Source organism: Brachycentrus maculatus, unplaced genomic scaffold (assembly GCF_059751285.1).
Source record: "Brachycentrus maculatus isolate JH-2025_06_01 unplaced genomic scaffold, ASM5975128v1 h1tg000068l, whole genome shotgun sequence".
Lineage (NCBI taxonomy): Eukaryota > Metazoa > Arthropoda > Insecta > Trichoptera > Brachycentridae > Brachycentrus > Brachycentrus maculatus.
Window position 1 is genome coordinate 1,866,626 of NW_028280822.1, and position 27,119 is coordinate 1,893,744.

Consider the following 27,119-nt stretch of genomic DNA (forward strand, 5'->3'; position numbering starts at 1 on the left):
GTTTGCAATGTTCTATTTATATCTCCTTTCGCATGGGGTAAAAATAGAACAATATGGACCGAGAAGATAGAGTAGTGCCCCAACATAGTCTGAAAATGGCGCCCGCTTCTTTTATATACCTTTCCACCCTAGCGAATAAATAAAAACAAACACTAATCACGTCAATCGTGTGCAAAGAGGGTTTTAAAGGTGACGCTGATATTTTTTCAACAATAATCATAAAGAAAGAAAGATGGGAATTGGAAACAGAATATGCAAAAAAAGGTATGCAGTTGAGAAAAATTGGTTAGGCAATAGGATATAAAGATCTATCATATATTTTCTTGAATGTTTTTCGCAGATACTTTGTGGCACATTTTATAAAATTAAACAATTTTGTTTTAATCACTTTTTTATTATTAGTACACTTTGACTTACTGCTTTCGACAAGAACCTTGTACAATAGATGATGACAAGGTTCTTGTCGAAACCGGTAGGTTAAAGTGTAATTATAATAAAAATGTGGTTACAAGAAAGTTGTTTAATTTTATAAAATTTATCATATATATATATTTTTTTTTTCAACTCATAAAAAATGAAGAAGAATATGGAAGTCAGGGCATTTACTGGGCTGACGACTTTCATAGGCTGGTTTAAGTGCTCACTTTAAACACGTGCAACATTCACAAATTCTACTCATTATTGACAACCACACTAATCTAATTCTTGGAAGTTCTATATATATATATGATCCAATTTCTAAACATAGTTCTTGAATCACTAGAACTTCACTAGAGACATCTATCGGTGAGATAAAAAGAAGCTTTTTATTGAGCAGAAACTCTTTTATTAGTGTGTGAGGGTGGCATGTGACATATATTGATGAGCCTATGACGGTCGTCAGCCCCGTAAATGCCCAGACTTTCATATTATTCTTCATTTTTGTTGAGATGTCAAAAAATAATACAAAAAATAACTCCTATGATTGGAGTTACTAAAGATTTCTGAACAAGTATTTGGACACACTAAAAATGTTGTTGAAAAAACTCTATTTCGTCGAACTTTCCCTTTATTTACATTGTCACCTGTAAACGCAAGGAAAACGGAAGGAAGAGGGAAGGAGGGTGGGGAGGGTCAAGAAAAGTTTTAGATAACAATAATATATTTTGTGCACGCGCCTCCATATTACTATCTGTGGCATTACCAACTACAACAAAAAGTTCATCACTCCTGTGATGAAATTTATTATCTACTTTGGAAACTGTCGATTTGAGGAAGTTTATTATAGAAATGAAATTGACGGATGAAAATATAAACTATTTAAAAAATAAAAATAAAAACCCTTATCCGCACCCCAATGGTGCATAGGGCACTGTGTCATATAAACGCAGTGTTATCTTGATCATTTACACATGAAGGAAAGGTGATCAGCCCTCCGCTTCAGGTACCAGTCCAGGGTAATATTGAATTATAAACTATGTATATAGGTCGCATTAACGAAATGTCTTCCCAATTGCTCTCTATGGAATGGAGGGATGGACACCCACACAGGCACTGGAAAACCGAATAGAGGCGTTTGAAATGGGTCTCTATCGCAAGATCCTGCGAGTTGCATGGCGTGATCGGGTCACCAACCTAGAGGTCCTCCGACGGATGAATACCAATAAGGAACTCCACCAATACCAACCATCAAGCAGAGAAAGCTGATGTACTTCGGACACGTCATGAGAAATGAAAAATATCGTCTTTTCCACCTAATCATACAAGAAAAGATTGAGGGGCGAAAGACTCAAGGACGCCGAAGGACGTCATGGCTGAAAAACCTACGACAATGGTTTGGCAGAAGCACCAAATCTCTGTTCCGAGCTGCAGCATCAAAATTGAAGATGCCATGATGATGGCCGATCTTCGCTGGAAGTGGCCGATCTTCGTTTGCACAGAAAGAAGAAGAACGAAAAAGAATCCATTTATTTGTATTTTTTATAAGTGTAAAGTATGTAAAATTCCTATTCTCTTATACGGCTGTGAAACATGGCACCTTACAAGGGCCCAGAGCAGCCGCGTACTTACTTAGAAAATAGGTGTCTGCGAATAATTTTAGGCGTGCGGTGGTTTGACTTTGTGAGGAATGAAGAGATAAGGCGGAGGACGCAGCAAATCTTGGTCACAGCTGTCGTTAAGAAAAGGCGATTCAGTTGGCTAAGCCATACTTCACATGCATCCCTAGAGCCTTAACCAAGCTTACCTATTTTACAAGGCATCAGGTTCGCGACACCCAGGACGACCACTGCTGACAATTCGTCGGCAGTTCTCGTCAGACTCGGGGGGACGCAAGGGAGCTGGAAGCCGATAGAAAAGCCTGGAGATAGTTTGTGGACTTCATATGCTTCACATAGGGAGCGGATATTGTTCTATAAAAATAATGAGCTAAATTCAACATTTTTCCGAGTGAAAATGTTGTCCGCCTTTGTTGTGTTATAATTTTGTGTTTAGCTACCGTGCTGGAGCCCGGGCTGGATTCTTAGGGGAGGTGGGTGAAATTAAAATGAGTGATTTTACACTCTAATATATTCATTCACTATTACCCTGGACTGGTCCCTGAAGCGCAAGAGTGATCAATTTGCCTTCATGTAAGTAACGATCTAGATACACTGCCCTATGCACCATTTGGTGCGGATAAGGGTTAGAAGATACATTTACCAGTACACCGCAAGTTGGCCCAACAAGTAAATAAAATTTTAGACTAATAAATTTTAGAGAGAAACTAATTTTACAAACATACAATGAACGCTATAAGCATTCGAATTCTAATAATTCTATAATAGAGATGACGCAAGTGATGGAGCTCAGATTGACGAATGTAGGAAAGTTGGTAAATTAAAAAGCGAGACTAGCAGCCCTTACCAATGCAAACTTGAGTAATTAACCTTTTCATAGCCGCAAATAAATTACGCCGCAGTGCTCAACAGGCCAAGTATTTTTTTGAAAAAAAAAAGTTGTCTAAAGATTTTTTTTTGTTGTTTTTATTGAATTATAATTTACTTACCAAATATTATATCCCGCATCGATTGTTAGAGTTTTATTTTTGAAGTTAAACCAGTTTCAAATTTTCAGGGTTGTCACACTTAGTCGCACACGCAAGTTTTTATTAAATTTAATATTAACACACAACTATTATTTATCAATGGAATATTTTAAAATAATAAGAAAAACACAAAAAAATTGAGCAAAATAAAAACCCCTGGCGTTCAAAACAATCGATTAAAATAATCAACATTTCAAGTGGTTTGAGTGGTAGCCCTAATGACATCTGTCAACTGTCAGCTGAAAGTGATACCGATAAATCACTTAAAAGTATTTAAAAACTTTATAAAATATTTTGTGACAACTTCAACTGATGGCAATGTATGTTCCGTTTTTGACAGATTGTCAATATGAGTTAAAACTGCGGAGTAATACGTCATCAAAAGTACTGACGAGATATCTCGTCTCTGGCCATACGGGCACTCCGCCATTTGCCGAGATATCTCGTCTCTGGCAACCATCGGGTTAAGAAGTGAGATTTATTATTACCTCCATATCTATATATTTTGCTATTATTTCAATGATTTATTTTGAAGTAAGACATAAATGTCTCTCGTTATTTATTTAAACATCTATATCCTCACCTTTTCTTCCTAATCTTGAGTGTCGAGAGTTAAAGTTGAAGTATTTAAATCTCTAAGTTCATGTGGCATATACACATATACATTGTATAAAATACAATATATATAATAGTATGTTATATGTAGAATAATGTAAAAAAATGTATTTATATATATATATATATATATATATATATATATATATATATATATATATATATATATATATATATATATATATATATGTAATAAAATACCTAAGTACCTACCTATACATTTTATTAAGTACTTACAAATAGTACCTACATAAAACAGTTCTACCACCAGATGTCGCATGCGTCGCACAGAAGTAAACAAAAGAGATCCGATAGAAAAAATATAATATTATTAACTGTCAGAATCAGATAGATATAAAAATTATTGTAAAGATTAATTGAGAATAAACTTTTAGTGTCGTTTCTTTAATTACAAAGCAAAACATTGTTTATTTTATTATTATACACCCACTTTGCATATTATTTACACCCAATTTATAAAGAAAAATATTAACACGTTATAAAACGACAATTTTTTAATTGGAAATGGATTATGAAACATTAGATGTATTAAAACAATTACTACAATATGTTCGGAGTGAGAGAGAAAAATTAGAAGATGATCAAAGAAAACGATTAGAAGATAATCAAAGAAGACGTGGAAATCTAAGAACTAGTGATAAAATTAAAGATAAAAGTCCATGTAAGATTTGTGAAAATTTAAATAAGGGAACTCGATATCACTCTGAAGCAACGTGCTGGTTTAAAACAAAGGAGGATGATAAGATTAATAATAAAAATGAAGATTTACAAATTACACAGAAACAGTGCTTGAAGAATGAAAATAAAAATAAAGTAGAAAAAACTTCTACGAAAGATAAAATAAAATATACTCCAGGAAAGAAAAATTTAGAAGTAGATTGTCTAAGCAGGAATCCAGTATTAAAATCGAATGAAAATGCAGATGAACAATTAAAAGTTGTAAATTTGGTTAAATTAGAAGATATTTTAAAAGATCAGAATAAAAATGAAGACATACAAATAACACAGAAACAGTGCTTGAAAAATGAAAATAAAAATAAAGTAGAAAAAACTTCTACGAAAGATAAAATAAAATATACTCCAGGAAAGAAGAATTTAGAAGTAGATTGTCTAAGCAGGAATCCAGTATTAAACTCGAATGAAAATGCAGATGAACAATTAAAAGTTGTAAATTTGGTTAAATTAGAAGATACTTTAAGAGATCAGAATAAAAATGAAGGAATTCAAAAGAAAAAAACAAATTTTACTGTGAATTTTCTTCCCCAAGGGGGGAAATGTAAAAAAATACCTAGGTACCTACCTATACATTTTATTAAGTACTTACAAATAGTACCTACATAAAACAGTTCTACCACCAGATGTCGCATGCGTCGCACAGAATTAAACAAAAGAGATCCGATAGAAAAAATATAATATTATTAACTATCAGAATCAGATAGATATAAAAATTATTGTAAAGATTAATTGAGAATAAACTTTTATTGTCGTTTCTGTAATAACAAAACAACACATTGTTTATTTTATTATTATACACCCACTTTGCATATTATTTACACCCAATTTACAAAGAAAAATATTACCACGTTATATATATTTATATATATATATATATATATATATATATATATATATATATATATATATATATATATATATATATATATATATATATATATATATATATATATATATATATATATATATAAATATATATATATATATACATATATTTATTCTTCAAATGTTGTACAGAACTAATGAGAACATTAATGATGTTTACATGAAATTTAAATGACGCCGTCTTCAAACAAGTAAAATTTTAGTATCTAAATGATAATACTTTTGGGACTGTTACATACTTATATATATATATATATATATATATATATATATATATATATATATATATATATATATATGTATATATATATATTTATATATATATATATATATATATATATATAAATATTTATTATTTATATATGCTACAATTCAAAATGTGAAACTAATCACATCGTTATATACGCATGTCGTAAAAACAAGGTTAATAGCTTAATCGTGCTATGAAAGTGAAATATTAAATATATTTATTTTAAACCAAATTCAATGAAGCAAAATAAAGCAAACATGAAATGAATAAAACATGTTTTTACTATCTATTAAAAAAAATAAACACAGTAAACAATATAAATGAAAACCTGTGTGAAGGAAAGAATAAAAAAAATGAGTAATGGTGTAAAAAAGGTCCTTAGTATTCTAAAAAATAGGTCAATAAATTAAAATATGTTGCTTTGATCTACCTACTTTAAAAAATACATATATTCACAGAACATTGAGATTTGTATTTACAATACCTCAAACACATACGAGGATAAAAAACTTATACTTAAGTTATACTTAACTTAAGACAAATATACAAGAATTTTGAGTTTGTCCAAATACTTGTTCACAAATCTGGATTATCTCCAATTATATCATTATTATTAATCCAGATTTGTGAACAAGTATTTGGACACACTCAAAATGCTGTTAATAAATTAACTGGTCAAATTATAAGCCAAAATAATAAAAATGAAAATGATATTAGATAGTGATTCAAGAACAAGGTTTCTTAATTGGTTCATGTATATAGAACTTATATACATGAACCAATTATATAGACCCAAGAATTTGAGTAGTGTGGTTGTCAATAATGGGTAGAATTGGTAAATGTTATACGTGTGTAAAGTGATCACTTTATTACTTAAACCAGCCTATGACGGTCGTCAGCCCCGTAAATGCCCAGACTTTCGCGTTCTTCTTCATCTTTGATGGGATGTTAAAAAATAATATAAGAAAAATAAAGTATGTTTTTTCTCCAAATTTTCATCATTTTATCAAACTTACCTCTGAAGGAGAAGACAGAATATGTAGATAGATGTCAAACTAATATGTCTTTTCTAAATTCTTCACCTCTTCCACATTCTCATGCACCTTCATCATACCAGCAAACTATTCTGACTCCTGACCTGTCCACATAAAAGTTTTTGATGTACTGATTATGTGAAGTCTTCCTCGTTATCAACTTATTTTCGATTCGATATTTTTAGTCTGGGATGGGATTTTATTCCCAGGCTAAAAATATCATACTACATCATCAGACGATGATGTCGGTAACGACGAAACCCAGTCACTGGTCAAAAGTAAATAAGTGGAAAAAACTATAAAGTTGTTATTTTATTATTTAAAATACAGTTCCACCAAGAAATGCCTGTAAAAAACAGAAATTCTTTTTAGTCATGTAAAAATATTTCTTTTTTGAAAAGTATAAGGCATTTAAAAAAAATGTTTCAGCAAATGTCATTTTAAATTTTAATTTTTTAAATTTTATTTGAAAGAAATAACTCGCAAAGCCTCTATTAGAGGCTTGTCTGCAGGTAGGATAGTAAGGATAGGGAAGGTAAATGTAAAAAATACACCACAAACACCCAGACCAATTAATCTTTCTTGAATTTATTTTGCACTTGGCGGGAATCGAACCCGTGACGCCAGTTTACCCAACTACGCCACGGCGCCTGTCATTGTGACACATATTCGGATGCATTCAACACTAATGTGTGTTTGATAATTATGTTAAATGCATGGAAACACGTGTCACAATATTTTTAGAAATAGTTACATTTCCCTAATAAAAATTAATTGTAAAATATTTGAATATAAGCCCTTCTGAAGCCATATCATTAGATCTTCCAATTACCAGTCAAGATATCCGATTATGAATCTGTTAAACTATATGGGGTTTTAAGTGCGTTTTATATGATAATTTGCATTAGGGTGAGGCTATAAATACAAAAAAGTGCGTTGCCTTAAAAAATTGAGTATGATTTAACAGATATTTTTTAAATAAAATAATAAATGTGAAAACTACAATAAAAATGTAACGTAGATTCTATCCTATTTGGTAGAAACATAGTTTTTCATGTTCCGATTAAAATAGTTATTCCCAGATTTATGGGTAAATGATATCTTGTATGATACTTTGTATTATTTATCCAGTAAGTCCAGGTAGTAAGTAAACGGCTATTTTTTTATTTACTTACTTTAATGCGAATCAAAACGTGAATGATAATACTGAATTTAGAAATTCATTTAAAAATATTAAAAAAAAATAAACCTTTTGAGTATCACATTACGCTGTCTGAAAATCTAGAATGGATAAAATATTACTTTTATAAAGTTTCAAACTGAATGATTAGCCTATGCTGGTCCGCTGCGGGAGGTAGACATCCCTCTGCCATCTCTTTTCCTCGCGATCTCTCGCTCTCGGTACTCCAAAAGCGATATACTATATTTAATATACAGAAGGTGAGAAACTTCCGTTGAACGTTCATAAAATTAAGGAAAATATTTGATTAAATTCTAAGATATTCATGGGATGCATACATTATGGTATAGCCACCTACCCTGGAATTGGTGTAAGAAATAATTTCAAAGTTCGAATTTAGACAGGCAGGATCAGGAAGGACGCGCCGAGTAGCGCCGTATAGAAGCGAGAAAGCCGGATACGGAAGTGGGGTGTGCTATCCGTTCTTTCTGGACTGACGCCATGAATTTTTATTTAAAAAAATATCAAATGAGTTTCTTAATAAAATTGATAAAATGATCGCAGTTTAGCCCGAGAAATACCTGTAGACTTGAATTTCCCGCGAGTTTATTAAAAGCCGTTCAATACGGTTGATGGGAAGTGCGCGTGCGTGTAGCGAGAAAATTACTATCCCGTTCGCTCTCGCTGTTATCCGGTAACGGAAGTGAAGGATCTAGATGATGACTTGTTTCAGGTGATGCTGGTAGATGTTAGCCTGAAATAGCACGGGCGCTTTCGAACAGCGCGATCGAACTGTCAATCATATTCACAAGAAGTTTCAGCATGGCCCGAGCGGACGTGTTGTGCAAAGTCGGCGCCGGTTTCTAGCTGCCGCTACCCGCCACCGCCACCCGCTGCCGCCACCCGCTACTGCCGGCCGTTGCCGCTACCCGCTACTCGCACCAGCTCTTGGGGATGCAAACTTCCCTGTGGTAAGTACATTTTATTTGTTTTATTATTTTGTTTTTATTTTAAATTATATTTCAAATATTTTTTTTTTATTTAAAAAAATATTTAAAAAAAAAATTACTTAATTTTTTTTTCGTTATTTTTTTTTTATTCTTTATAGTTTTTTAACACTTTATTTGAGATTCAAATCTGAATCTTTCACCATTTAACAAATGTCGAGTTAAAACATTTGTGTATCTGATCCCAAAAATTAAAAAAATAATTAAATCAATAAAACCGTACACCTTAATATTATATGTCGACTTCGATAAATAAAGATAAAACTAATCCGTCAAAAAAAAATTTGCAAGGTTGCAGTTTAGATGAAATTAACGATAATAATCGCATACACAAAAGGACGCCGTACCGCATTTTTTTTGACAACGCAGATATGACAATAAGTCAGGTAAGTGACGATATATGTATTCACAGGTCGATGTAAAGTATTACTACGTTATTTTTCAGGAAAGTACACACATAGGATTACTGGTAATTTAAAATTAAATATATTTGCGCACAAAGAGTATTCTACTGCGGTGAGCGTGAAAATTGCGCACACTTGTTTAATTAAAAAGACGTAAGCTAGTATGTTAGCCAGGTATCTCACCTATTTTTAGATAACCCGTAAGTTGTCTCAGATTACTGGTAATTTGAAAATAAATATATTTGCGCACAGAGTCTTCTCCTGCGGTGAGTGTGAAAATTGCGCACACTTGTTTAATGAAATATATGTAACATTCACCAATTCTACCCATTATTGACAAATATAAGAGTTTCTGCTTAATAAAAAGCTTCTTTACATCTCACCAATAGATGTCTCTAGTGAAGTTCTAGTGATTCAAGAACAATGTTTCTAAATTGGTTCATATATGTATGTAAGCATGGTTGCCATCTATCTCACCTGCTCTGAAAAAACTGGCAAATTAACATAAAGCTGGCGAAATCGTTGAATTGAAAAAAGTATTGTGTTTTATCTTCTTCTTTTGCTTGGTGTAGGCTTTAGTGTATAAGAAGATGCATAAATGTGGATGAAAGTTTGCAAAGACATAGTGGATGGCGTTTTTTTCTCTCTGCCTACCCCTGCGGAGAAACGGCGTGGTGGTTAGTTAAGTTAGTTTTAAGTATCAGCAAAAAAGAATGATAGTTTAAAAACATTAATCGGTAGTTAGGACTTGGAATCGTAATCTGTATGATCGAAGAACAATTGCGATAATTTCATGCCGTGTCTGTCCTTATCGCTTTTAACTTTTAAATTGCTTCAATGAAAATTGACAAACTCGCGATTCGCACGTTTGCTGTGTAAAACATCAATATATGCACACGTTAACTACAGGATGGCGCAAAATTAATTACCCATCAGGAGATGTTAAGCTTTTAGCAAATGGCGTCGTACGTCAATCATATTTGACATTTCGCTTACTCCTTTCAACATCGCCTTATATATAGTAAAACTTGATTTTTCAGGATATCGTTTTTAAAGTGTATAAATATAATAAAATGTATTAAAAATAAATATCAAGCCACTTATTGAACTTTTTACAGTGCAACAGATCTTTTTAGGTATAACCAGAATGTTTTTTCTCAAGTTGATAAATACATATTTAGCATATTTAAAAAATAATTAATCAATACCTTTTCTTCAAAATGCAAAAACAACACTTTCTGCCCTGTAGCGGGTAAATATTAAGTTAAAAATATTCCGCTTTCGCTGGAAAATACAACATTTTCTGGGCATTCTGAAAACATGTTCAACTGAAAATTGTCGATTTTTGATATTTGACGTTGTTGAAAGAAGTAAGCGGTTTGTAAACTACACAGCTGCAGTATACAAACAGATAAAATTTGAAACGTCAAACACTTGACAGATTTCATCTTTTCCACTTAACAGAAAAAATTCAAAGGTCCAAATAAAGATTTCCATCACCCAAAATTATTTTTTTTAGTGAAAAAGTTATTAAAAAAATAAATAAAATGCATTATTAATTTTGCGCCACTCTGAATTTCTTTGTATACCACAGATGTTTAGTTCACGCATGTTAGTATTATTGACGTCATTTGATCGCCATTTAAAAAAAAATCTTCTGATAGAGTGATTCTACTTATCGTCCATCGTTCACTTTGTGTAATGCCACTTGTGACTACAGGTTTCATCCTGAAATATACGACCTGGAATAATTATTCCATCATCAGGTCTTAAAAATAAAATTATTACGGTCTGACCTTTATACAAAAATAAAATTTTGAAAGAGAGAAAGAAGACAAACGAATCACAATGGGAAGTCTTCTTTAAAAATAATAAATATATATTGAATGATTCATTTGTTTACTTTCTCGCTTTCAAAATTTTATTTTTGTACAAATGTAAAAGTGTATTTCAATGGCCTGATGATGGAATGATTATTCCGAAACCGGCCATCACAAATAAGTGTTTATAAAAGTGGTATTGCACAAAGTGAACGATGAATGATAAGGAGAGTGTTACATTACCATTCCACAATGTTGAGAATGTTTTAAATATACAAAAAAATTATTAATATTTTTTTTGCCATTTGCAACATTAAAAAAAAATAATCTTCTTCGGATAGGTGATTAATTTTGTGCCATTTTGAACGCCATTTTCAAAATTAAAAAAAAAAAACATCTACTGATGAAGTGATTAATTTTGTGCCATCCTGTATTTGTGTTAACTACATATTTCATTGTTTTCTTAAGGCGCGATAAACTTGAATATTTTCACGTTCTTTACCTGCCGATAAGTTATTGAAAGTCAAGTACGCTCGCGTAATAAAAATTATAATATGACCAACCCATATGTTCTATTTATGAAACTAAGATAAGAAAGAAACATAAAATACCGTGTAATTTTATTTATAACTAGAATCGTGTTTGTTGGCCTCCATGCTGTAATGGTTAGCGTGTTTAACTACCGCGCTGGAGGTCCCAGATTCGATTCACAATCATTCTTCTTTTAATTATCCAATATTTCACTTCTATACATCAGTGTTGGTACTAGCACGCAATACACTGCCAGTTTATCCATAGATATACATTTATTTGTAATGACTATATTAAAATCACCGTTCATTCTACTCACTGCAGTCAATCTTTTTTCTAATTATCTTTCTTCTTCTTCAAACCCTTACTCGTACCCGATGGTGCATAGGGCACTACATAATACAAACGCAGTGTTATCTTGATCGTTAACACATGAAGGAAAGGTGATCAGCCCTCCGCTTCAGGCTATAGTAATAAAATCCGTCCAGGGTAATATTGAATAAATATTACGGTGAAAAATTACTTAAACATTTATTTGATCCCCCTGGGAATCGAACCTGGGACCTCTTGTTCGGTAACGAGCGTGATGACCATTACGAAAAATTTTACAGAGAGTAAAAAAATGGAAATATCCACTCAAAAAATAATCCCATTGTGATACAGTTGTTTTTTTTCTCTCATGAAATTTTTTATTTTTGTATAAATGTCAGACCGTAATAATTTCATTTTCATGACCTGATGATGGAATGATTAGTCCGAAACCGGTAGTCACGAATTAGTGTTTATTAAAGTGGTATTACACAAAGTGAACGATGAATGATAAGGAGAGTGTTCAGAAAGTAAACAATGCTTTTAATATACAAAATGTTTGAATTATGATTTCCGATCATACGTCTACGTGTAATTTTCAATTTATTATGCACGTTACTACCAGAGATGAATGGCTCCGTGATTTTGCGGGATGTCGGATATCCTGCAAGGCTTTAGGCTGCAGCGGCGCACTTCCGGCAGCCGGATATTCGGAGCAAGATTTCAGCGTTTCGCTCACTTTCAATTGACAACATTGCAGATGACGGCTCCCCTTCACCCTTCTGCCCCAAGAGACAAATTTCATTTTAGATTTTGCTCCATGTTGTGGTTAGAAATCGTCTAACGTCAGTTTGTGATTCAAAACGAATTGGTAAAAATGTAACATTCGTCTTGTTGAATTCGCTAAGCATATTGCGGCCTTAACAAATAATAATCATTTGCTCCCAATAAACGCTCAATAACCTTATTTCACTCACTCTTTACCAACTTCAGAAAAAGTGTTTGATTTCGTACGTATTCTTAATGAAAAAAATAAAAATATTTCGATTTATTAATATTTGGGACATTTATTTGTTAAACATATATATATACATGTGTGTGTATATATATATATATATAAATGTACATTTACATATAAGTACTTATACATAAATTTACAAATTCATAAATATAATTAACATGTTATTTTTTGCAAAGACCCACCAAGCCACACTTTTTGTGTCTTGTCCGTGGAGTTCTATTTACATTCCTTTTTTTATATTAAAAAATATATATTTTAACATAATATGTAATTTAAAAAAATATATATATTTAACAATTTTTATATTATTAGCTCTTGATCATTTACCCATTCCTTTATTTTGCCTTTAATCAATATTTTAGTTTGGCCTCTTACCTCCGTCGGCAATAAATTAAAAATGGTAGGAAATAGTTCCGGATAATGCTTCAAATAAACAAAATATTAAATGGGTTGATGGTCCTAAGAGTAAGCAATAACTATGGGAGTAGAACACTTCATTATAAAGATAATGAAGTGTTCTATTCCCATATTTATTGTTCACTCTTGGTACCATCAACCCTTTTAATATTTTGTTTATTTAAAGAACTATCCGGTATTCGGCCATATGGAAGTCAATATCTAACAAGATACCGAAAACTAAAAATGGATCGCATAGTGCAGATCCGTATGGTAGTCGTATATCCGTTTTTATCTCTTGTAATCAACAAATAAGACAAAACATAATTTTTTAAAAAGAAAATACTAATTCCATATTAGTTATTTATTAAGTTATTTTCTTCTTGGAAACTCGTACAAAAATTTTATTTAAAAAAAGAAAACTACGCTTGTAGATTTATTTAAGTTTTTTAGACATTATTTCCACAATTTACATAAAATGAAAATATTGAAAGAAGCAAAAAAAATAATTTTATCCAGAAATTAAATGCCTTATTGATAAATAAAACAATTAAATTTCCTAACATAATACGCATATATGTTTTTGCTATGGCAATGGCAGCACCATCTGTTAGTCCAAACAGCAACATACACGATACTAAACATCGCTTAGCGTATTTTTAGCTTAGCATTTTCAATGTTTTCGATTTCATTGTTGTTTCGTAGATTTTTAATACTTTTATCACTTCATAAGTTAATGAATGATTCATTTTATTTCCATTTGACCAAATTTATCCACAGCAACACGTGGCCGGATATAGTTTTATATAGTTAGTTTGTAATAAAATCCACAATTTTAAATTGATTATTATGTAAACTAAGAAAGGTGTGTTGACATGGTTTGGCCATGTGAATCGAATCAGTGAGAAAATGATAGTAAAACAAATTTATGAGGCGAATGTGGTCGGTTATAGAAGCAGAGGAAGACCGAGGAAAACTTGACATGATCGAGTATTTCAAATAATCGAAAGAAAGTGGTCAGACTAGGAGTCGGAATAATCGGCTTGTATGTATGAGAAGATGTATAAACGAGGAAGAGGCGATGATTGTGCAAATAATGATTGGTGGGGCGCTCTATTCTCTCTGCCTATTATGCTGGAGGTGTCGGGTTCGATTTGCAGGGAGGGGAAAGGGTTTAAAATAAAGATTAGTGATTTTACACTCAAATATTTATTTAATATTGACCTGGACTAGTGCCTGAACCTTGACTTCATGTAAGTAACGATAAAGAAAATACTGTGTCAATACGATGCAGTGGCTTTTGCACCATCGGGTGCGGATTACGGTTTTTTAGAAGAAGTTTAATATAATATAAATTATATTTTTATATAAAAATTTACTTGAAAACCCCAGTACTCGTATTATTTTTCAATAAAATGTGATTCTACATACATTGAATCGGTAATAAATGAAGCGACAATGTACGTTTCCATTTGATTTCCTCGATTTTGTGCTTCCTTTACGATTGCTCTCGAAGTGGTCTCATGCCTACCTCCCCCTAGGGTAGGGTTGTCATTCATCCCATTCGTTGAGACATCGTTAGGTCCTTTGAAATTGTTCTGACTTCAAAGCTGTGAAGTTAGAACCTTTTCAAAGTAACTTAACGACTTGTCACCGTTACACTGTCATTGACAATAGTATTTCAAAGACCAGAGAGCCGTAAAATGTTACAATATCTGATCAATTTATTGGATTTAAGTAACGTAACGACTTGTCACCATTACACTATCATTGACAATAGTGTTTAAAGACCAGAGAGCCGTAAAATGTTACAATATCTGAACAATTTATTGAATTTAAGTAACGTAACGACTTGTCACCATTACACTGTCATTGACAATAGTATTCAAAGACCAGAGAGCCGTTAAATGTTACAATATCTGAACAATTTATAGATTTAAAGTAACTTAACGACTTGTCACCGTTACACTATCATTGACAATAGTGTTTAAAGACCAGAGAGCCGTAAAATGTTACAATATCTGAACAATTTATTGAATTTAAGTAACGTAACGACTTGTCACCATTACACTGTCATTGACAATAGTATTTCAAAGACCAGAGAGCCTTAAAATGTTACAATATCTGAACGATTTATTGATTTAAACTAACTTAACGACTTGCCACTTTCACTGTCATTGACAGTAAGTATTTCAAAGACCAGAGGGCCTTAAAATGTTACAATATCTGAAGAATTTATTGATTTAAAGTCACTTACATAGTCATTGACAATAAGTATTTCAAAGACCAGAGAGCCTTAAAATGTTACAATATCTAAAGAATTAATTGATTTGGCATTAGCTTTGTGTAAATAAAAAAAAAAAAATTAAACAAAGCCACGTTTTCTGAATTTATGAAGTAAACCCGACTAGTTTCAAGAACTACAGATGTAGTTATTAATGTTTATAGACACAGTTTCGTCCGCAGAAACCCTCTCCCGGACAGGCTGAAAAGCATTACTTCATGACTACTGGTTTCGGAATAATCATTCCATCATCACTTCAAATGTAGACCTGATAAAATAATGATTATTCCGAAACCGGTAGTAACGAAGTAGTGTTTTTTGAAGTGAACGATTACACAAAGTGAACGATAAATAATGAGGATAGTGTTATATTACCGTCCAACAAAGTTAACAATGTTTTGACATACAAAATAAACTATGTAATAGATTAAATACAATAAAAGTAGTATAAATTAAATGTAATAGATTAATTAAAAGGCGTTTTCATCATCTCTGCTTACCCTCGCGCGGAAGAGATATAAATATTGGTTAGACAGCTTACGACGTCAAATAAAAGTGTGACATACGCGTGTGTCTACTGATCAAAACGGAGTGAAACCATACAAATTACATTCTAATACGTATTGGGCTGTAGGTACATACTCAGATTTTAATCAATATCTTATTTAACATTATTCTTACATAACAAAACTTGAACGAATTGATAAACAATGACTAGGACACCCGGGGTTGCATATCCGTACTCATAATAACTCGTTTACGGATTCATTCAGGATTTTTTAATTGCCACGTAAAAAAAAACGAATTGTTGAATTACGTGTTTTTATTTTTTATTAGTTGAAACTGGCCACGCGTTGCTGTGGCTCAGTTTGGTTAAATGAAAAAAAGCACACATTTCTAACCCGTATAATTTCACAACGATCATGTAGGAATGAAGATATTTAAAATCTATGAAATAACAACGCAATCAATAATATTCAAAATGCCAGCAGCTGTCAAGATGCATGCTGTCCGCCATGAGGAATGTTTAATATTGTGTGAGTTGCGCTTACGTTCAACACCTGCTATTGCTGTAAAGAAACCATTTGAGTAAAAACTTCTAAAACAAGCGCGAATTCGAATGCAACGTTGTGTCAAAATTTCAAAGGAGTAAAAGCATTTTTATTACCATATTTATATTATCAGTGGCGACGACAGTTAGTGAAATTAGTAAAAAGAAATATACTAGTTTCTCTTTAAGTTGTTTACACTTTGAAATATTTGTTTTTACTTTCAACACAAAAGCTTAGAAATTATTTCTAAAAATGGAAGTTTTCAATCGGAAGGCATATAATTATTTTTCGATTAGACCCTTATCAATTCATTTGATTATCAGAACGCAGGGTCGGATTTTTCTTTGCGCTTAAGGGACGTGTACATTTAACAGCAATATTCAAATTACTTAAGCTTATACGAGTACCTACAGTACTGGTATGAAACCCCGTGAACCCTAGCATTTACTGATATTTTTATATTTGAACACATTATACAATACTTTGTCTCCCCTATATTTTTTTCCATGTTTTTACTTTTGTAATGTCTTTCTCTCTGAGTCTATCCTTAGTGGAGTTAATATAACGACAATCTGATGAGGTGCTCTATGCATCAACATAAGGATAAAAATGAAAATTAATCTCATTTGAAAACAGTTTAATTTTGTGTTACACGTAAAACACGTATTTTGTGTAACGGTATTTTTTTGTTATCTCAATAAAGATGTAGATTAAAATGGGAATATATAAATACTTTGTTAAATGTGAAATTTAAACGCATTGAATTGTGAAAAAACGGTTTAAATACATAAGCATATAAAAAAATGAAAAAATGTTTTTTTGTATTTCGTATGATGTAAAACCAATTCGCCAAAGAATCTTAAGTACGTTTCAAATCCGTTTCTGATTGTTTCTGATGGTACATGTTTCTAACCTGAAGTATTTGTATTTACCAAGTAAAATTTAAATATGAAATCCTTCTTCGATACTTGGAGAGTGTAACCATTACGTTTTTACAGAACAACCCCTACTTTTTCTAACAAAGATTTGCAATACATTACTGGAGGTCTAATATAAACATTTTATCTACGTAAGCAAATAAAATATCGATGTCTTTAAAGAAGCTTTTATACTTTCATTTCTAACTAAGTGGATGTTTTCATTTTTCCATTTCCCCGTACCGCACATATTTCCATGTTAGCCATAAAAAATATTTTTCCCAAGTATAACATAAGAATACCTACTGAAAATTTCGGAAGCTTAACTTACAAAAATAGATGTAGCTTTCAAGAAGTAACTTATCTCATAACCGTAACTCTAATAGGTTTCTTCTTGGCAATCATCATGGCAATTTTAACTTTGCCTGCAGCCGTTCTAAAGCCATAGTAAAACTCTTAAGTTTCTAGTCTTCATAGCTCTCTCAATTTTCAGTCTTCTTCCTATGCTGCGTTTACCTTCGACTTTGGTTTGCAATTTTATACGTACTCGCTTTACTTCGAATTATCTCCCCCGATAAAAAAAAAAACAAATCACTCCCTTCACTCTTTTCTTATGCATCTAGTATCTATTATTTCTGTTTTGAATATTGAAAGCATTAACTTTGTGGATCATATTGATATATTATTTTGAGAAATAAAAAGACTTCAATTAATGACTAAAACCCTGAAGAGGGCAACAGGTTGTTACCGAAACTAGTTGGTTAATAAAAATGTGAGTGGATCAGAAAACAAAGTCTTTTTATTTCTCAAAATAATATATCTATGATTTTTCTCTTTTTTCGATTGCAACTTTCTCAATCCATGATATTTTGAGCATTTACCTATACATTTCGAATGCTCTAATTTTCTTTATGGTAGCTTGAGTCAGTTTTCGACGCCATAGAGAAGCACCAAAAATATGTAACATCGTAGAATTCTCATAAGCAGATTAAGGTTGAAGTTTCTACTACTGAGGAGGTCACGCGTTATGAAGTAATAGTTCCTCATTATTTCTATTTGGGAAAGGTCCCACGGGTCATTTAGACAATAACCCAGATGCAATATTTCTTATTTAGAATCTGTTATACCTATTAGAATCTGCTTCTAAGGGTTTGGATTCAGTATTAACTTAACAAATAATTATAGCAATTCATCCCTCATTTATACTGTTTTAAAACCGAAACGTAAAATGATTATTTAAGAAATAGTGGGGCCTTTTGTGAGACAAGTCCGTCTCTGTTGAACTCTAAAGTTATACTTGTGTGTATTTTTCTACCCTAATGACAGAAATACATTAACTGAAACCGATTTAATAAATTCAATAAAAGCCTCGTGACTTTACGACGTAAGCAAGTAAACAAAACTTGTTTAGTTGAAAACGGTAAATGGTAAATACGTAGCTATCCATTTGAATAAGCTACGATGCCTACGCCTTGTGTGGTTAAGGCACAAACACACTTCTGAACACATTACTTTAAGATAAAGAGGACAAACATAATACGTAAAATACGATCTTAAATTTAATATGATGTTGATACTTTCATCTACTTAACTAATTAGCGTCTGAATAATGAATGGAGAATACACCCCTGTTATTTAATTCATTTTAATTCACTTCAACCTTCCACGCCTGAATTTCAGTCACTAATAATTATATTAAGGAGCTTTTCACCCCTCGCGTAATTAATGAGTAATATATTCTTCAAATCGTGCATAGGGCATGGTATTAAATCGATAAATAAATACTTAAAAATCTTAATACTACAATAATTTTAGATTTGGATGCGAAATTTTATCGTAAAACAATATTAATATATATATATATATATATATATATATATATATATATATATATATATATATATATATATATATATATATATATATATATATATATATATATATATATATATATATATATATATAAATATAAATTATATTTATATATATATAAATATATACATATATACATAAATATATATATATATATATATATATATATATATATATATATATATATTTATATGTGTCTGTCCAAATATGGGTAGTTCGTGTTATGTTTCGTTTGCACTGGCGACAGCTTAGGGGCTACATTACTTGATGTAATTTAAATGTTTGTAAATTTCGATGGCTTCTTTAATCAAAAGTTCATTCTTATCTTTGAACTTTACGTAATCGTACAATCGAAGAAAATGAGTTGAAATGAGGAAATGAAAAATATTTGGATAAATTATTCATCGATTGCTGATTTATCTGGATGCTTTAATTTGAATGCGATTTTGTGTCTAATATTATCATAAATCAATATGCTTTCGCCTTTTCCGGTCGTCACATATCCATAAATATCCAACCTTAAAAATTTGGTAGTCAATTCGTGAGTTTGGTAGACGTTCGTCTCTCTACAGAAGTGTCTGGTTTTGAGGAGAGAATGATAGTATTAGAAGCGCGTGTGGCTAACTTGCTGGAGGTCTCGGGTTCAATTTCCAAGGGATTTAACAAAGTAATTTTCACTTTAATATTACATTAATTTATTTGAACTTCTTGCACAGAATATGAGTATAATCGTGGGCTTATTAAAAACAGACAAGTAATATTTTTCCAAAGTTTGAGCCTTATACAGCCGTTATAAGGACATATAATGCTTGTGCATGACATCAACAACAAAAATACATACATTTAAAAAAAATATAAATATATATATAAATATATATACTTATATACTTATATATATATTTTTTATTTTAATTTTAATTTAATTTAATTTTTTTTGTAAATACTTTATCGTCCCACAAGCATCACATATCGCTCACTCCTTTCAAGAACGTCATAAATCAAAAAACTTGATTTTTCAGGAGAACGTTTTTAAAGTTCAAACATAAAATACAATGTATTAAAAATAAATATCAAGCCACTTATTTTACTTTTTACTGTACAACAGATCTTTTTAGGTAAAACCTGAATATTTTTTCTCCATTTGAAAAATATTTAGTATATTTAAAAAAATAATTAAATAATACATTTTCTTCAAAATGCAAAAATAACACTTTCTGCCCTGTAGCGGGTAAATATTAAGTTAAAAATATGCCTTTTTTGCTGGGATATGGTACACTTTCTGGGCATTACGAAAACATGCACAACTCAAAATTGACGATTTTTGATTTATGACGTTCTTGAAAGGAGTGAGCGATATGGTGTTTGAAAATGATGCGGCACGCATCGAAATACGTGTTACAATAGATTTTATGGAAAACAAGTATTTACTAAGTAAAATTATAATTGAAAAAACAATTTCTGTAATACGAAATAACAAATAATTATGAGATAAAATAAAAAAATGAACTGTTTATTGATGAAGCACGAAAGGCAAAGGAGATCTTATCAAGTAATGAGGGGGGAGAGATAAAAGAAACGAAGGAAGAATGATACGATAGACGGCTAGGGTTCCAACGATAGATAGTAACGTTTAAGGCGTTTCTTGAAATACTTAAAACTTATTTAATATCAACCTGGACATGTGAGTACATTCACGTAATTAACGATTGATATATATATATATATATATATATATATATATATATATATATATATATATATATATATATATATATATATATATATATATATAACACTGCGTCAACGCGATTCAGTGCCCTATGCACTATTGGTTTCAGATAATGGTCAGAAGAAAAAAAGGAATCATATATTTTTGTTATCAAGGGTTTAAACTGTATACTAATTTTTATAATATATATTTATAATCACTCATTAGATAAAAATAAAGGTCTAAATATATTACACACATGCAATTGAGTACTTAAATTAGATTAATTAGAAATATTAGAAATTAAAAAGGCAATCAATAATAATTTACAACTAATAAATACAAAAGTAAATGATTTTGCTAAAAGTCCGTTATTAAATATGTTTCCAATCACTCATCATCCCTGATCCCTTTTGACAGTGTGTGATCAACACAAAAAAATAAAGCCACTTGAGATTTACCCAAGATTCTTTCCCTATCCGTCAAAATATTTTGAATTTTGTTAAGTAGGTAATGGTTTAGTATTAATCAGTCTTGATAAAGAAGCGGTTCGCTTCGAAACCGGCAGACATTACGATTAAGTTAAAATAAAATATTTAAAGTGATATTTACAACATTTTGAGTGTGTCCAAATACTTGTTCACAAAATCTGAATTATCTCCAATTACAGGAGTTATCTTCATATTATTTTTGACATCTCATTAAAGATGAAGAAGAATATGGAAGTCTGGGCATTTACGGGGCTGACGACTGTCATAGGCTGGTTTAAGTGATCACTTTACACACGTGTAACATTCACCAATTCTACCCATTATTGACAACCACACTACTCAAATTCTTGGAAGTTCTATATATATGAACCAATTTAGAAACCTTGTTCTTGAATCACTAGAACTTCACTAGAGACATCTATTGGTGAGATGTGAAGAAGCCTTTTACTAAGCAGAAACTCTTATATGAGTATATGAATTCTGGTCAAGAACAAGGTTTATTTAAAATTTATTTATGATTCAAGAACAAGGTTTCTAAATTGGTTCATATATATAGAACTTCCAAGAATTTGAGTAGTGTGGTTGTCAATAATGGGTAGAATTGGTGAATGTTAAACGTGTGTAAAGTGATCACTTAAACCAGCCTATGACATTAGTCAGCCCCGTAAATGCCCAGACTTCCATATTCTTCTTCATCTTTAATGAGATGTCAAAAATAATATAAAGTGATATCAAAACAAAATTACATTTAAATTATAAATTATTATAATAATTATATAAATGTCACCAATTCTAGAACATTAATACATAATCTTTTATATTATATGATTTTCTGTTCTGAGGTATCACATAAGCTCTTTTGAATCTAATTTTTAAATTATTCAAAATGGTGATCAACAGAATAAATGATGACGTAAACCTCTTAAAATCTCTCGTTAAAGGTTAAGCTTAATTAAGGTACATATGTTCGTCAAGCGGTTTCAAATAAATTTTGGATTAGAAAGGGGAGGCCGGGTCTTATGTAACACTCTGATATTTGTAGTAATTGTGCCAATCCTGATGAGGTAGGATCGTAGCTCATTATGCAGGGAAGAATATAATATATTTATCTATGATCCTCCGTAGTGTAATAGTCAGCACGCTCGGCTATCGTACTGGGGGTCCCGGGTTCGATTCCAAGGGGGTTTCAAATAAATATGTGATTTTTCACTCGAACATTTATTCAATATCACCCTGAACTAGTACCTGAAGCGGAGGACTGATCACCTTTCATTCAAGTGTCAACGATCAAGATAACATTGCATTTATATGATGCAGTGCCTTATGCACCATTGGGTTGCGGTTCGAACGAATAGCTATGATATACTTTCAAGTATTACACTTATTACATTTCATGAATTGTTATACATTCGTCTCAACTACATTTGTCTCATAAGTTTGTTTTGCCGTTCCTTCTTCACTCATTCGTTCCACATCACCAAACCATCTCAATACACCTTTCTCAAATAAATTGATAATGCTTATCTCAACCTTCCATCCTATCCCTATTTCACCATTCAAACATCTATCATACATCGTTTTACCGCATTTCGAAAGCACTCAGTCTACTTTCATCCTTCTGTTGCCAAACCGTAAGGGAAGGGTAATTAATTATCTATAACCTGACTATGAATATTTCAATGTTTTTAGAATTAGTACGTAAACCCTGATGATGACAAGGTTCTTGTTGAAACCGGTTGGAAAAAGTGTAACAATAAAAAGTGGTTAAAACAAAGTTGTTTTATTTTATAAAGTTTATAAAATGTGCCACAAATCTGGCATCTGCGAAAAACATTCAAGAAATAAAGATGGTTAATTCCTTGTATGGAATTTAGTCCGCGCAATCATGTTTGTATGTTGAATGAAATTCACACATAACGCTCACTCCTCTCAAGAACGTCATAAATCAAAAAACTTGATTTTTCAGGAGAATGTTTTTAAAGTTTTAAAATATAATACAATGTATTGAAAATAAATATCAAGCCACTTATTGAACTTTTTACTGTGCAGCAGATCTTTATAGGTAAAACCTGAAGGTTCTTTCTCCACTTGAAAAATATTTAGTATATTTAAAAAAAATATTAAACAATACCTTTTCTTCGAAATGCAAAAACATCACTTTCTCCCCTGTAGCGGGTAAATATTAAGTAAAAAATGTGCCACTTTTACTGGGATATACCTAGTACATTTTCTGGGCATTCTGAAAACATGCACAACTGAAAATTGACGATTTTTTTATTTGACGTTCTTGAAAGGAGTTAGCGTTCTTGAGAAGGGTTCGAAAATTATTACTACCTTTTTAAAATTATTTTATTATTACAAGAGGCTAAATAAAAAAATGTATTAGAGTAATCATCATAACGGACTTGAATAATATCCGCCTGAAAAGATTTTCAGACAAATTATTTTTCATAGAATATCACGTTATTAAAATACGTTTTCACGAGAGTTGGATCCGTAAACAAATTATGTAAGAGTCATATTATTATTTGACTTATGAAATAATGATATATTTTCTTGAAAGCAATTTAATATACTTTTGTACTAAGTTAGCTAGAAATTGGGTACGTAATGTGTTATTCAATGTCTTTTGTCGTTCGTTTCGTGGAAATTATTATGTATACGTCAAAAACGGCGTTTATTGAAGAAAATTTCATTATTTATTATCCATACAAATGAAAATGTCGACGTTGGTTTATTCAAAATCTCATGTTATTCATCGATTACTTTAAAATTTTCATACAATATTGCAATTGAAAACATATAAAATATATAAAAATGTAACAGATGGTAGGTATTGTTTAAACATATTTTTATCGCAATGGCAGCGCTATCTGTTGAACGTAACACCAACACAAGCAATTTCAGATGCTGTTACTTTTTACAGCATTTTGAATGTTTTCGAATGCATTTTTGTAAAGAACTTTTATTAATATCTCAACATAGATGATGAAAAATATGGAAATCTAGGCATTTGCAAGAATTATGACACCAGCTGGTTAGGTTGATGACTTTGTACACGTAACATTGACCATTCTACCCATGATTTACAATAATTATAGATTTTGAATATTTTCATTTGTATCTGCAGTATTTTGAAATTAAGCATGTTAGAAATGTATCAAATCTATTTTCTCTTTCAATCAAGCAGCCACAGCGACGAGTGGCCGGCTACAACTAGTGACTAATATAAATCCAAATACGATTTATGATTCTACTAAAGTTGTTTTATGATATACAACATGATAACTGTTTCGCTTTGAGGGTATCGTCAAACTTATGATGGCGCCAGGCGAAAAAGCTGTCATAAGAAATAAACAAATTCAGAATCGTAAATCAATGTTTCAATTTCTATGTTTAAAGACAGTTTCTATTTTATAAAATAAAACTAACTAACCAGAACGCCGCGTCCCTAAAGGGGTAGGCAGAGATAGCAAAACGCCACACCACTTTGTCTTTGTACACATTCTTCACCTCTTCGACGTTCATGCATCTCCTCATACATACCCACAGATTATTTCGACTCCTAACTGACCGCTTTCGAGTATTTGAGATACCTGATCGTGCCAAGTTTTTCTTTTTTCAACTACATTCGTCTTATAAATTTGTTTTACCGTTCATTAATCACCATCCAAACCATCTCAAACACCTTTTTTAATTTTATCGATAGATAATGTTTAATCTCAGCCTTGCATTCATTCCTTATTTATTCAATAAATTGTTAACTATTTTATCCAAATGTTTGGGATCATGTGACTATTTATCAATTGAGAAAATTTATCAAACGATATCGATTTTTGATTTATCATTCACGGTAACTAGTGTAATATTTTACCACCCTAATGGCGGTGTGTGTTTTTGTGCAGCCCTCCTAACCGAGCCCTTGTTATCGCGTTATTAAATAATTATCATCAAGCTTTATTCAGACAATTTTCACAAAATGAATGCTTTTTTTCGGGACAAAAAGGAGTTTGAGGGAAATCGATCAAACCACGGTTTGACTTTTAAATTTAAAATACAATCACGGTCTGAAATGATCTGGTAATGAATGAAAGTACATAAGTCAAAAGTCATGGTATTTGAAAGGGAGAAAGATGTAATAGAATGCAATATTATCGAACACAATGAATCCCTAGAACAGGTGCAAGATTTTTCATATCTAGGCAGCAAAGTTACAAGGCATGGAAAAGAGGACAAAGATGTTAAGAGAAGAGTGAATGGAATATAATAAATGAAGCTTTGAACAGAGTGATTGCAAGTAAAAATATGTCCATGGAAGCCAAACTGGCACAACGGAGTGCTAGGGTATGGAAGCAAAACATGGAATTGGCAAAGGAAGGATGAAAGCAGAGTGAAAGCAAGGTGGTATGACATGTGGAGCGAATGGATAACGAGAGAATGACATAAAAAAAATATATGGCGAATCTCTGTGATCGAATGGCAGCGCCGTCTGTTGAAAGTAAAAGTAACTCACGCAATACTGTTGACAGACATTGTCACTCAGCATTTTTAATGTTTTCAGTGTCATTCCTTTGATTTTTTATATCTTCATTATGAAACAAAACATATGCGCTTCTATATTTTTTTACTGTGGCAGATTATTTTTTTTAAAAAACAGCTTCAAGGCTTAAATTTTGTATACCTACAACGTAAAATTCAACAAATTAGAAAGTACGCTATCGCGTTTTTTTCTTTGCCATTTAATAAGATACTGCCACTGCAATGTGTGTTTGGGTGCAGCTAGTTATTAATAAATATATTGGTATTGGTATTAATAAGACGGAATTCTAACTGCGTCAGTAAATGTTGAAACTATCGTAAAAATATTTCTTTGCCCCCATTAATTGATGAAAAAATAAGCAAAACCGTCACAGATAAAATTTACTTTAGAAATACCACGTAAAATGGTATCGTTGTATCATAAACTAATTTAATGAGAGTATTGTAAATGCAATGAGCTCATATTGACACGTCTGAAGGTCTATTATTTTTTGCAATTTATTTCATAATAATATTTTCAGTATTCATATTTGCTTTATTATTCTTATTATTATTTTATGCTGAATTTGACAAAACAACACGGTTAATAATTAATATTCCTTAAATCGCTTTTCAGTATAATAAAAAAATATTTATCAATGAACAATTCCACCATATGCTTCATATGGCGAAATTCTTAAATTTTGATTACAGAAAAAATGTGGATATCGTAAAAATAGATAATTATAACATATTTTTAAAATCATAATAGATGTTTAAATGTACTTTTAACGACTTATGCAAATCAAAACTTTTGGTACATAGGTGTCAATAATTAATAAAATGTATAATTATATGCATACAAATATATGCCAATTTAAAGTAGAAAAATTATAACTTTAATATTAAAATTATTGTAAATCGCTTTCTTACAGCAGACTTAACAAATTTATATTTTCAACTATTTATTTGACGTTATAACTATCGTTCATTTCATAAAAAAAA

The 27,119-nt window shown here is 31.1% G+C and overlaps 1 pseudogene across 1 annotated transcript in view; it reads left to right on the top strand.

Annotated features, from left to right (window-relative positions):
- The first annotated feature begins 8,587 nt into the window (after window positions 1–8,587).
- Window positions 8,588–27,119, top strand: part of LOC148311319 (plasma membrane calcium-transporting ATPase 2 pseudogene) — a 38,874-nt pseudogene continuing 20,342 nt past the window's right edge. The window contains exon 1 of the transcript XR_015837286.1: window positions 8,588–8,755. The product of XR_015837286.1 is annotated as a plasma membrane calcium-transporting ATPase 2 pseudogene, transcript variant X1 (transcript). The remainder of the gene's footprint in view (window positions 8,756–27,119) is intronic.